This window comes from Pinus tabuliformis, chromosome 1_1 (genome assembly GCF_031772625.1).
Source record: "Pinus tabuliformis cultivar Carrire ecotype Pingquan chromosome 1_1, CPIR1, whole genome shotgun sequence".
Taxonomy (NCBI): Eukaryota; Viridiplantae; Streptophyta; class Pinopsida; order Pinales; family Pinaceae; genus Pinus; species Pinus tabuliformis.
This window is the reverse complement of record NC_142297.1, coordinates 599629701-599642866: the sequence shown is the minus strand read 5'-3', so window position 1 is coordinate 599642866 and position 13166 is coordinate 599629701. Positions and strand designations below refer to the sequence as shown.

At 38.5% G+C, this 13166-nt stretch overlaps 2 pseudogenes; both read right to left on the bottom strand.

The window, feature by feature from the left end:
* Positions 1-1677: 1677 nt before the first annotated feature.
* LOC149214700 (uncharacterized) lies at positions 1678-5773 on the bottom strand (annotated as a pseudogene).
* Positions 5774-5874: 101 nt separating this feature from the next.
* Positions 5875-6906, bottom strand: LOC149214699 (uncharacterized; annotated as a pseudogene).
* Positions 6907-13166: the final 6260 nt, after the last annotated feature.

The following is a 13166-nucleotide window of genomic DNA, read 5'->3' as shown; positions in this document are numbered from 1 at the left end:
TATCATGATCCGTTTTTACCTTGAAGTGTCTTCCCATTAGGTAGGGTCGCCATTTCTTAAGTGCATGGAGTATTTCCAACATTTCCTTCTCATAAATAGCTTTGCTTAAAAACTTTCCCTTGATTGGACGACTTTCAAAAGCAATGGGTCTTTCATCTTGCATTAGAACAGCACCAATTCCATTTCCTGAAGCATCACATTCCACAATAAAGGTTTTTGTGAAGTCCGGTGTAGCTAAGACCGGTGCTTGGCACATTGCCTCTTTAAGATGTTCAAAGGCCTTTGTTGCTTCCGGAGTCCATGAAAATGCATCTTTCTTCAATAATGTTGTTAGAGGTGCTGCTATTCTCCCATAATTCTTAACAAATTTGCGATAATACCCTGTCAACCCAAGAAATCCTTGCAGATGCTTTATGGATGTGGGGATTTTCCATTCCTTAATGGCTTTAATTTTGCTAGGCTCTACCTTAACTCCTTCATGAGATACAATATGACCCAAATATTCCACCTCCTGGACTCCAAAGAAACATTTGGACCTTTTTGCAAATAATTGTTTCTCCTCCAATAGTTGTAGCACCTTGTCAACATGTTCAACATGATCCTTCCAAGATTTGTTGTAGATTAGTATTGTTAACGCTCGAATCCGCCTTAGGCTGAGGAAGGCAAAACTCGAGGCAACATCATACCACGCTCAGCCTCATAGCTAGCCCTACGAGGACAAGAGAGGGCTCTCTCCAGTCTATCTCAGCAAAAAGTTTTCAAGAGGGGCTGAGATGACTTTAAAGGAAACTAATTTTAGGCTAGTAAATTGATAAAAAGGAGTTTTTAATAAATGATTGGTTTTCTGGGCTGCATGGGCAAAGAATAGCTTGAAAATAGAGAAATATAATTATAAACACAGATTATCTCCTGAGGCAAGATAGGCAAGAAATTTAACATCAAATTTGAGGCATTATGGAGTGGGTGGACTGCTGAGGAGTTGACAAGGGCATAGAAGATGAATCCTTGTCAAACAGAAGAAAACATTAAATATGAACAAACTTAAAGGTAGAGCATACAAATTATGAATTCTACCTTAACACTTCATTTGTTCAATTGGAAATGATCATGAAATGAAATGAACACATAACAGGCTACATATGAAACAAAGGATGACACAAATGTTAAATTTCATACCACAGGAATCTCAGGGGTCAGAGTTGCATTTTTTATTAAAATCTCTGTCAAAACTGTACAATAGAAGCTCTGTTTTTCTCCACCAGCGCTCAGAACTCTCTCTCCCCCCTTCTCTAACTCTTACAGATGATTTTTTAATACATTAAATAAACTATTCTAGGAGAAAACAGATCGACCCCCAAAACAGGGGCGTTGTTTCAACTAAAGCCATGAAGATAGAAAAGAATCCTCCATCTGCTCTAAAGATAGAAAAGTCTTCCACTATTCCAGCTTGAGGATTTCAAATGACCCATGAAAACTAATCCTGGAGCATAGACTAACTAATGACAGAAATAGGCAATCTAACCTTTGAATGCCACTTTGCAACTGCTCTCCAAATTTCTGGAAATGCATTGGCCATTTCACCGAAATTAGGAAAAGATCTTGATAATCTGGAGTAAATCCACCGCATATATTTTGAAGACGGATCGAATGTCAGAGTATTTGCAATTGACTGCCACATCATAGAATACAGACCCCCCCATGATCTTTCTTATCCAATAATGATGGGCCTATCTGTCTGAAGATGCCAATGAGGGATCGAGCCGCTGATGATATTGCTTTCTCATGAGACTTCTTATACAGGGAAAGGTCACGAAGTAAATCCTCAGTCATCAACAATGGCATTCGTAGACATATTTCCCTTACAATATTTAAACCGACAACAATCATCTCAATACGAGCTCGATCATATACAAATTGATTCACCAACTGCTTCAGTGATGTTTCAACTGCATCAGGAGGCACCATATCATGACAGGCCTGGACTGCTGCTGCTTGAGGCCGAACATATTTCTGAAGAAATGGATAAAAATTCAACAAAATCAAACGATGGAGTCCCACTGACCTAGCAAACACTTTAATAATCATCATTTTAACCTCAAATCGCTCATTGCATGTCTGAAGGCGAGAAAAAAGCTTCTCAGCAAACCCCTGTGGATCCTTCAAATGTTGGAGAGGCGAATAGCTACCCCAATCAAGATTTTCTGAATTTACATGCTGTTGCTTTTTTATGCTACACATAACACGCCGTAGCTTGGCTTTTTTTTTTTTCTTCTAGACAGCTTCTCTGGTTAGAACCACTTGAGGCCTCCTCGTAATCATATCTTCATCACTGCTTGAATCTCCATCCACGTCATCTTCTAAATTCTGTTCATATCCAAGTAGAAAAGAGAGAGCAGGTATCATAATATTGGAAGATTTATGAGAGCATGCACTGGCAAATAGAATTTCCAGGCCTCTCATCAAACTAGACCTTCCGTCAATGAAGATCACACAGAATAGAGAGGGCACTCTTTGCTTTTGACTCATGTTCTTCTTGCAACAATGAGAACAAAATGCTCTGCAAGGCACGTTTCTTAGCATCATTCTTGTGCTTAGTATTCATTTTTCGAATCGAGTGGACAATGTGTGAAAATGAAAGCTTCTTTAATTCCTTGTCCCCGAGTGTTTGAAGGTCCATAAAGAGCATAAGTGTTTCTGCAAGTTCAATCATCTGTGATGCTCTGCAATTGATCATGCCATACATACAGTTTATATGACAAAGCCGAGACTCATCTAGTGCTGAAACAGGTCGATATAATAGTGACACTGAGACTATAGGGATGTCGGGAGAGTGCTTATGCCAACCATATAAGTACGCTGACCATAGACATTATTCTATATGTATATATGAATATAGCTGCTAGCATAGATCTGTAGAAACAATACACCCATCGCAAAACAGCGTTGAGACCTCCATACATATCACTGTGACCATAACGCAGAGACAACATATTGTGTATCAAATTGCAGAGAGTATACGCCCAATCGAGAGAAATAGGAGGAAGACAACATGTCATCAGATTCCATGATGGCTTCAATACTCGGCCACTTAAGCTTGTGACTATAGAACCTGGACCATCCACCCATGCTAGACATAGAGAAAGAAAATTATATATGACCCATGCCTCATATATTTCCCGAATCGAATTAAAGTAAATTGATTTATCGCCCATCACCAGAGACATGAATGACATTGTCGCATATACCGGCACCATGAAGATAATGCGAACAATATATCGCTGATATGTTGGCTCTGTGTAGTTCAAGAAATGTCTGTAAATATGCGATATTGCCAATGAAATCGCTATAATAGTGCATGGAAATGCTACTATTATGAAAAATATGGAAGCCATTTATTCCATGATTTGTTTTACATAAGCAAAATCAACATAAGCACTAAGGTCTGCATTTCCTGGGTCAACTAAAATATGAACAAATTTGTGCTTCCTTATGGCCTGTAAGCTGTCTGAAATTATTCCATTTTGTCCATAATCAATGATGAGTGCACCTCCACCATCTGATGAAATCCTCTTTGCAATATTCCTTGCCAATTATACTCCAACACATTATTACAAACTCTGTTTTCTAATTCCCCTTTTTAAATTTGTTGATTTTGAATGAGGGCTTTTTCTTTGTCTGCTTGCAGGGATAATTAATATTGAACTTTGGCAAGGAGAACCAGCCTCTGCAACTTGGTGAATTCGACTGCGCGAGCTGACAAGACGGAGTCTAACATCGGCTCCAATGGGGATGGCAGCTGCCGCTTTTTGGAGGTGCCAAGAACCGCAAAACTTTGGGAGAGCAGACAGTGCCTCCGTCCAATGGGCGATGAAGTCATCATTCCAAAAAATCGACACAAATCTTGACTCAATTTTCAAACTGAAACTGAACTCAAACTGATTCGATCTCAAGACTGAAATGACTAAAAAACTAGCTTAACTAACTTCAAACTAAAGCTGCAATGAAACTGGAATAAGATGTTGCCCTTTAGCTGCTTATTTATTTACAAAATCTACCCTACTTTGTTGTAAAAACAATAGATCAGGTAATACTGAAATGCCAGATCAACCATTCAAGTAAATCTGAGAATGATGCTGCTTGAGAATGCTTCCACCAGGACACAGATGTAATTGCTGGCAGCCCTTCATGCATGTAATGAGCCTGGTCATGTAAAAGACAACTTTATTTGTCAGTCAAACTGAAAAACATTTCCATGTACATCGAAATTGGATCGCGAAAGCCAGACTTTGTTGGCTGCCCCAACTCCGCAATACACACCTCCAGTTGCACAAAGTCAATGCATACATTTGTAGGCAATTCTATTATTCCTTGTTTCGAAGGAGGAAGGATTTCGAAGAACTTTTTAGGGTCTTGGAAATCATATGACTGGATTTTCTCATCTAGACACTAGATCTCCTTTTCAATTCTTTCAACAACTAACTCACAAACACTAGTTTTAGCTTCAAAAGGGAACTTTGGAGATTTCAAACATTGAAGTAAGTCACTGAAAAATTCTTCATTAATTTCAAAATCTGCTAACTGATTTCTTACTTCTTTTGCAGCTTCACGTAGTGCAGGGTTTACCATTGCATAAATGGATTAGCGAGCACTGGAATGTCTGGATCGAGTTGGAGTCGCCAGGTGAATGGTTCAGCCTGCATATGTCTGACTACTGTCCACCATCAGCATCAGATCTGCACCTTGATTTCATGTACTGGGACAAGACAATCAACAAGGCGAATGTCACATCAACAGCAAACCATCGTCCCCAGTATGGTCGCCAATATGTTAACACTTGAATCCGCCTCAGGCTGAGGAAGGCAAAACTCGAGGCAACATCATACCATGCTCAGCCTCGTAGCTAGCCCTACGAGGACAGGAGAGGGTTCTCTCCAGTCTATCTCAACAAAAAGTTTTCAAGAGGGGATGAGATGAATTTAAAGGAAACTGATTTTAGGCTAGTAAATTGATAAAAAGGAGTTTTTAATAAATGATTGGTTTTCTGGGCTGCATGGGCAAAGAACAGCTTGAAAACAGAGAAATATAATTAAAAACACAGATTATCTCCTAAGGCAAGATAGGCAAGAAATTTAACATCAAATTTGAGGCATTGTGGAGTGGGTGGACTGCTGAGGAGTTGACAAGGGCATAGAAGATGAATCCTTGTCAAACAGAAGAAAACATTAAATATGAACAAACTTAAAGGCAGCGCATAAAAATTATGAATTCTACCTTAACACTTCATTTGTTCAATTGGAAACGATCATGAAATGAAATGAACATATAACAGGCTACATATGAAACAAAGGATGACACAAATGTTAAATTTCATACCACAGGAATCTCAGGGGTCAGAGCTGCATTTTTTATTAAAATCTCTGTCAAAACTATACAATAGAAGCTCTGTTTTTCTCCACCAACGCTCAGAACTCTCTCCCCCCCCTTCTCTAACTCTTACAAATGATTTTTTAATACATTAAATAAACTATTCTAGGAGAAAACAGATCGACCCCCAAAACAGGGGCGCTATTTCAACTAAATCCATGAAGATAGAAAAGAATCCTCCATCTGCTCTAAAGATAGAAAAGTCTTCCATTATTCCAGCTTGAGGATTTCGAATGACCCATGAAAACTAATACTGGAGCATAGAATAACTAATGACAGAAATAGGCAATCGAACCTTTGAATGCCACTTTGCAACTGCTCTCCAAATTTCTGGAAATGCATTGGCCATTTTACCGAAATTAGGAAAAGATCTTGATAATCTGGAGTAAATCCACCGCATATATTTTGAAGACGGATCGAATGTTAGAGTATTTGCAAGTGACTGCCACATCATAGAATACAGACCCCCCCACAATCTTTCTTATCCAATAATGATGGGCCTATCTATCTGAAGATGCCAATGAGGGATCGAGCCGCTGAAGATACTGCTTTCTCATGAGACTTCTTATACAGGGCAAGGTCACGAAGTAAATCCTCAGTCATCAACAATGGCATTCGTAGATAGATTTCCCTTACAATATTTAAACCGACAGCAATCATCTCAGTACGAGCTCGATCATATACAAATTGATTCACCAACTGCTTCAGTGATGTTTCAACTGAATCAGGAGGCACCATATCATGACAGGCCTGGACTGCTGCTGCCTGAGGCCGAACATATTTCTGAAGAAATGGATAAAAATTCAACAAAATCAAATGATGGAGTCCCACTGACCTAGCAATCACTTTAATAATCATCATTTTAACCTCAAATCGCTCATTGCATGTCTGAAGGCGAGAAAAAAGCTTCTCAGCAAACCCCTGTGGATCCTTCATATGTTGGAGAGGCGAATAGCTACCCCAATCAAGATTTTCTGAATTTACACGCTGTTGTTTTTTTATGCTACGCATAACACGCTGTAGCTTGGCTTTTTTTTTTTCTTCTAGACAACTTCTCTGGTTAGAACCACTTGAGGCTTCCTTGTAATCATATCTTCATCACTGCTTGAATCTCCATCCACATCATCTTCTAAATTCTGTTCATATCCAAGTAGAAAAGAGAGAGCAGGTATCATAATCTTGGAAGATTTATGAGAGCATGCACTTGCAAATAGAATTTCCAGGCCTCTCATCAAACTAGACCTTTCGTCGATGAAGATCACACAGAATAGAGAGGGCACTCTTTGCTTTTGACTCATGTTCTTCCTGCAACAATGAGAACAAAATGCTCTGCAAGGCACGTTTCTTAGCATCATTCTTGTGCTTAGTATTCATTTGTCGAATTGAGTGGACAGTGTGTGAAAATGAAAGCTTCTTTAATTCCTTGTCCCCGAGTGTTTGAAGGTCCATAAAGAGCATAAGTGTTTCTGCAAGTTCAATCATCTATGATGCTCTGCAATTGATCATGCCATACATACAGTTTATATGACAAAGCCGAGACTCATCTAGTGCTGAAACAGGTCGATATAATAGTGACACTGAGACTATAGGGATGTCGGGAGAGTGCTTGTGCCAACCATATAAGTACCGCTGACCATAGACATTATTCTATATGTATATATGAATATAGCTGCTAGCATAGATCTGTAGAAACAATACACCCATCGCAGAACAGCGTTGAGACCTCCATACATATCACTGTGACCATAACGCAGAGACAACATATTGTGTATCAAATTGCAGAGAGTATACGCCCAATCAAGAGAAATAGGAGGAAGACAACATGTCATCGGATTCCATGATGGCTTCAATACTCGGCCACTTAAGCTTGTGACTACAGCACCTGGACCATCCACCCATGCTAGACATAGAGAAAGAAAATTATATATGACCCATGCCTCATATATTTCCCGAATTGAATTAAAGTAAATTGATTTATCGCCCATCACCAGAGACATGAATGACATTGTCGCATATACCGGCACCATGAAGATAATGCGAACAATATATCGCTGATATGTTGGCTCTGTGTAGTTCAAGAAATGTCTGTAAATATGCGATATTGCCAATGAAATTGCTATAATAGTGCATGGAAATGCTACTATTATGAAAAATATGGAAGCCATTTATTCCATGATTTGTTGTACATAAGAAAAATCAACATAAGCACTAAGGTCTGCATTTCCTGGGTCAACTAAAATATGAACAAATTTGTGCTTCCTTATGGCCTGTAAGCTGTCTGAAATTATTCCATTTTGTCCATAATCAATGATGAGTGCACCGCCACCATCTGATGAAATCCTCTTTGCAATATTCCTTGCCAATTATACTCCAACACATTATTACAAACTCTGTTTTCTAATTCCCTTTTTTAAATTTGTTGATTTTGAATGAGGGATTTTTCTTTGTCTGCTTGCAGGGATAATTAATATTGAACTTTGGCAAGGAGAACCAGCCTCTGCAACTTGGTGAATTCGACTGCGCGAGCTGACAAGACGGAGTCTAACAAGTATATCGTCAAAAAATACTAACACAAATTTTCTAAGGAATGGTTTGAAAATTGAATTCATCAAACCTTGAAATGTTGAAGGTGCATTAGTAAGGCCAAAAGGCATGACCAAAAATTCATAATGACCCTCATGAGTTCTAAATTCCGTTTTCGGAATGTCTTCAATCTTCATTCTGATTTGATGATATCCCGAACGAAGATCCAACTTGGTGAAGTAAATTGATCCATGCAATTCATCCAGTAATTCATCAATGATAGGAATGGGGAACTTATCTTTAATAGTGAGCTTGTTGAGCTCCCTATAATCTGGACACATGCGCCATGATCCATCCTTCTTGTGCACCAATAGTACTGGAGCAGAGAAAGAACTTTGACTTGGTTGAATTATACCAGCCTCTAACATTTCTGCAACCATACGTTCAATTTCACTTTTTTGGACATAGGGATATCTGTACGGCCTGATGTTTGGAGGAAAACTTCCTGGAATCAGATGAATAGCATGATCATGATCACGCATAGGTGGGAGACCTTTGGGAGTCTCTAATACCTTGGAATGATTGTCCAGGACTTTTTGGAGATCTGGAGAAATAGATGATTCCAATGTGGAAACATCTAGAGAACACAATTGTGCAATTACACCTCTTTTCTCCTTTTTTAGAATCTTTGTCATACCATTAGAGCTGATTATCTTTCCTGGTTTCCCTGCAATACCCCTTAATTCAACTTCCTTTCCTTCCGTAGAAAATCTGATGAAAAGTTCTTGAAAATTAAAAGCTATTGTACCCAAGGATTGTAGCCATTGGACTCCTAGTACAACATCAACACCTCCCATTGGAATGGAAAGCATTGGGCTAGTCAATACATATTCTCCCATGGATAGCTTGATATTATGGCACTTTCTAGAGCAATTTATTGTTCCTCCATTTGAAATCATTACTTGACACTCTGGTGCTGGATATAGGAAGCAATTCAATTCTTTTGCTACCTTACAATGAATAAAATTGTGGGTGCTTCCTGAATCAATCAAAACTATTACCTTTTTCTTCTTGATTTGTCATTCTATCTTTATGGTTTGAGGAGTGGTAATTCCTGCTAATGCATTACAAGATATGGTTAGATTTATTTGTTCTTCATCTAGGCTTTGTTCCCGGAGTATATCCTCTTCTTTTGACCTTTCTTGCTCCCTTTTTTCTTCCTCTTCACAATCTATGTAGAATCATTTCTTCTCAGCACACTTATGGCCTTTAGTGTATTTGCTATCACAACTGTAACAAAGGCCTTTTGCTCTTTTTTCTTCCAATTGCTGTGGTGTCAACCTTATAGGTTGTGGAAGACTAGGAGCAACAACACTTCCGTCTTTATAGTTGTGAGTGGTATGCTTCCTGGTTGCCATAATTTTGCTTTCCATTTTTCTTGCTAACTTGAATGCCTTCTCTAATGAATCAGGTTCCCAAAGGCGAACATCATGTTGGATATTATCCTTTAAAGACCCTATGAACTCATCAATCCTATGCTCCTCTGGAATATCTTTTACCCTTATGTTCAATTTTTGGAACTCCTCAATGTGCTCCATTATTGAACCCTTTTGTTTGAGACTTATCCATTGGCTAAAAAAAGTGTTGCTTTTTGTATCCTCATAATGTGCTACCAATTCTTCCGTAAAAATTGCACAAGTGATAAATTGTTTACGAGAGCAAAGCCATTGATACCATACAAACTGATTTGGTTCCAAATATAAAGTTGCCATACGTACCTTTTGTGTGTTTTGCACATTATTGAGATCGAAGAATTGCTCCATCTGTAATATCCATGTGGTCGGATCCATGCCATCAAACTTCCTCATATCGATTTTTGGAATATGGTGAGTCTTCGATCCAACATTAGTGTCTACGGAATCATGATTAACATTTATTTTATTCTCATTATGAGTTTCCTTTGGTACCCTTTCGCCCTTAGTGCCCATTTCTTGTAGCAACTTATTCATATTTATCTTCAATTTGTCCATGTCTGTCTTCAAATCTGTCTTCAAATCTGCCATGTCTCTCTTCAGTTCTGTCTTCGAATCATCCATCTTAGCTTCCATGCCCTTTATCTTAGATTCCACGCCATTTATCTTAGATTCCACACCATTTATCTTAGCTTCTATTAGCTTTTGTGAGCGTGACATGTGTTGCACTTGTTCTTGTAATTTTGATATATCATGTAGCATTTCTTCCTCTTCTTCATGAGTCATGCTAGAGATTTCAGGTTCCTTACTAGGTGTTTGTATTTTCTTTCGGGGCATCAGTTACCGATAATAATGCTCTACTACGCCCTTTGAATTCCTTCAAAATAAATTTTCAAACCAAGCTTAAGCAAAAATTTAAGAAAATTTACACACCTTTTTTCACTTTGTAGGAGCTCGATATTGCCTCTGATGTATCTTTGTACCTTCCAATCATCTAGTTCTGAATTTGTGAGCTGTAGTAGCCCTCTGTGTCCTCTTTCCAATGCCACAAGTCTGACCCAAATTTGATTCTCCAAGGAAGAGTTATGCGAAATATCCCACAGTGACTTGATTATCGACTAGTTCAGTAGAGCGAAATTGTACGATGTGCCACGAGTCACTGTTTCGACCTCTGGATCTGAAAAATGCATACAAGAAACTACAGTCCGTCCTCTTTCTGTACCTTCTTACGAAATTTCAATCCGATCCCCAGAGAGAAAGTTATGATGATTTTCCCCAGGTCACCTGTTTGGAATGTAATTCAGGAGTTTGCTAAAAGACCAACTTTCTCAGATCATAACTCCGAAAAAATAGCGCGAAAAGCTCTGAAATTCGGACCTAAGTTTTAGCGTGATGGCTTCTCAAATGGGTTTCTTGTGACTTCTGAAATGTCACAGAAAAAAATTTATAACGAAAATGCCACGATGACCTGTTTGGAGCAGCGAAACCCTAGAATCTAAAGCTCTGAAACCAAATGTTATGAAACTAGCTCAAGAAAAGATAGAAAAGATAGATCAACGCCTTAGAATTCAGCCTCTTCGAGGGGGTGACCTCCTTTACATTACATAAATGAACAATTCTTGGATGATACAAATGACAAAACCTCCTTTCTATATATAGGAGTCTAAGGAGTCACAATATAATCCAGCTGACCTAACAATAATAATATAAAGCCACAAAAATAAGAAAAGAGGGATTCTATGGGGCACAGAAATAACAACATGGGGGTAATAGGGGCACAACAATATAAATAAGGGGTATAACTACAATAGTAATGGGGTAATCACTAATATTATAGGGACCCAACATTCAACTTGGAATACGTGTCCCATCAACCGTGGTATTTACATATTTTTACATGGATTTTTACCAGGGTTGTTACAAACCCCCCCACCCTTGGGGGAACACCATCCTCAGTGTTCAATGACACCTATAACTAGAAAGAATGTTGAAAACAAAAACTTACTACCCATGAAACTCTATAACATAGCTCGTTGCAATATTTACAATGACCATTTTATAAAACATAACAACATGACTGGATAACAACCATACTGCATACTAGAGCTTTATAACAGAGCTCATTACGGTATTTACAATGATTTACACATATAGACATATACACATTTTCTCAAAAAGCAAATAAAATGGATCAGATGTTTGCATCCGCAACAAGGGAATCTATAGGCTCACAACTCCACCCTCAAGGTAATACCAGGAGTCACCTCCTTCCTAGGAAGTCCACAATCCACTTCCACAGTCAAAGTTGCATCCAATGTCCAACGCTAAAATCCCACGCTACTTGTCCTCTTAGTGAATAGTTACTGGCTCATTTTTCCAGGGCACACTCCCAATGTGCATATGATTCCATCTAGCAATGCTAATGACCAAAACAAATCCATCCCCGACCTTCCCTTCTCTGCTACATAGTCCTTCAGGAAATCTGGTCAACCCCTTCCGTGCAATCACTCACCTTCCAAGTTCCCTGACATCCCCTATCCTGGGCGATCCATACCTTGGCAAGGCTTCCTCGCATTAGAGGATCAAACAATTAAGGCATATACCTACCTCAAAACTGTCATACTGGTCATAGCATGCTCATGGAAATCAATGGACACTATTGGGTACCAGTGTCACACAATGGCCCTGCTCTTGAAGTACTCTACAAGCATACTACTACATGTTCCAATTTCTTTCACTGTTGTTGCCCGTTCTTGTAGTCAATTTCAACCACCCAACCGGGCATGTTCATGCATTCCTGTTCCAAGCACATAACTTCCATTAGATTAAAATAAAATGGAAATAACCTCAAATCATACCTCATTTGTAGTTGGTCAATAAGGTACACTTGCAATCTTGTTTACTTCCTGTCACAACAAGTCAAACTAATTGTTTTATCAAAGCATCATGCATAACATATCACATCAGGTTAGCTTGAAACACAACCATCATAGATCAAAATCATAAATCACATGTAACCATCATAAACCAGAATCATAGATCACATGTAATCATCATATACCATAATCATAAATCACATGCATAATAAAGCTAAATTGTAACAACCCTGGTGAAAATTCCATGTAATAAATGTTAAAAACAATAACCATGGATGAATGGGACACTTATTCCAAGTTGAATGTTGGGAAATACATCCTAAGGGATGTTCATTTGGTTGTTTATGGCTAGGAAATTTCCAAAGGCAATGGCTAAGGCATTAAAAGACATTTTGGCACATTTATTTATGAAAATAATGGAAATTAGGAGAAAAATGAGGTGAAAGGTCACAGGTTGCATGTGAGGAAGAAAATGAATAAAATAGAGGTCTCATTCATAAAAAGGCTTCTAAGGATCAGTTGGTAACCTTTTTTTTAGTTCAGTGTGAGAGCTCTCTCTCATTATTCTCTCTCATACTCTTGGATACTTAGAGTTTTCTTGGAGCACTTTTGGAGGGTGTGGAATACTTGTATTTTTGGAGAAAGAAGGAAAAGGAAGAGTAGGAAACCATAAGAAGGAATCTATATCAACAACTACATCATATTTTCTTGTAGGTACTAAGTTGCATGTATGATTTCTTCACTAGTTTTGGCATGCATGGCATATGCATGTGGTTTCTTGGTTGTAATTTGTCATTGGCATGGAGGTTGCTTAGATTGCCATTTCCTGGATAGCCATGGTGATTGTGGGTTTAGTTTCATGATTTTTTTT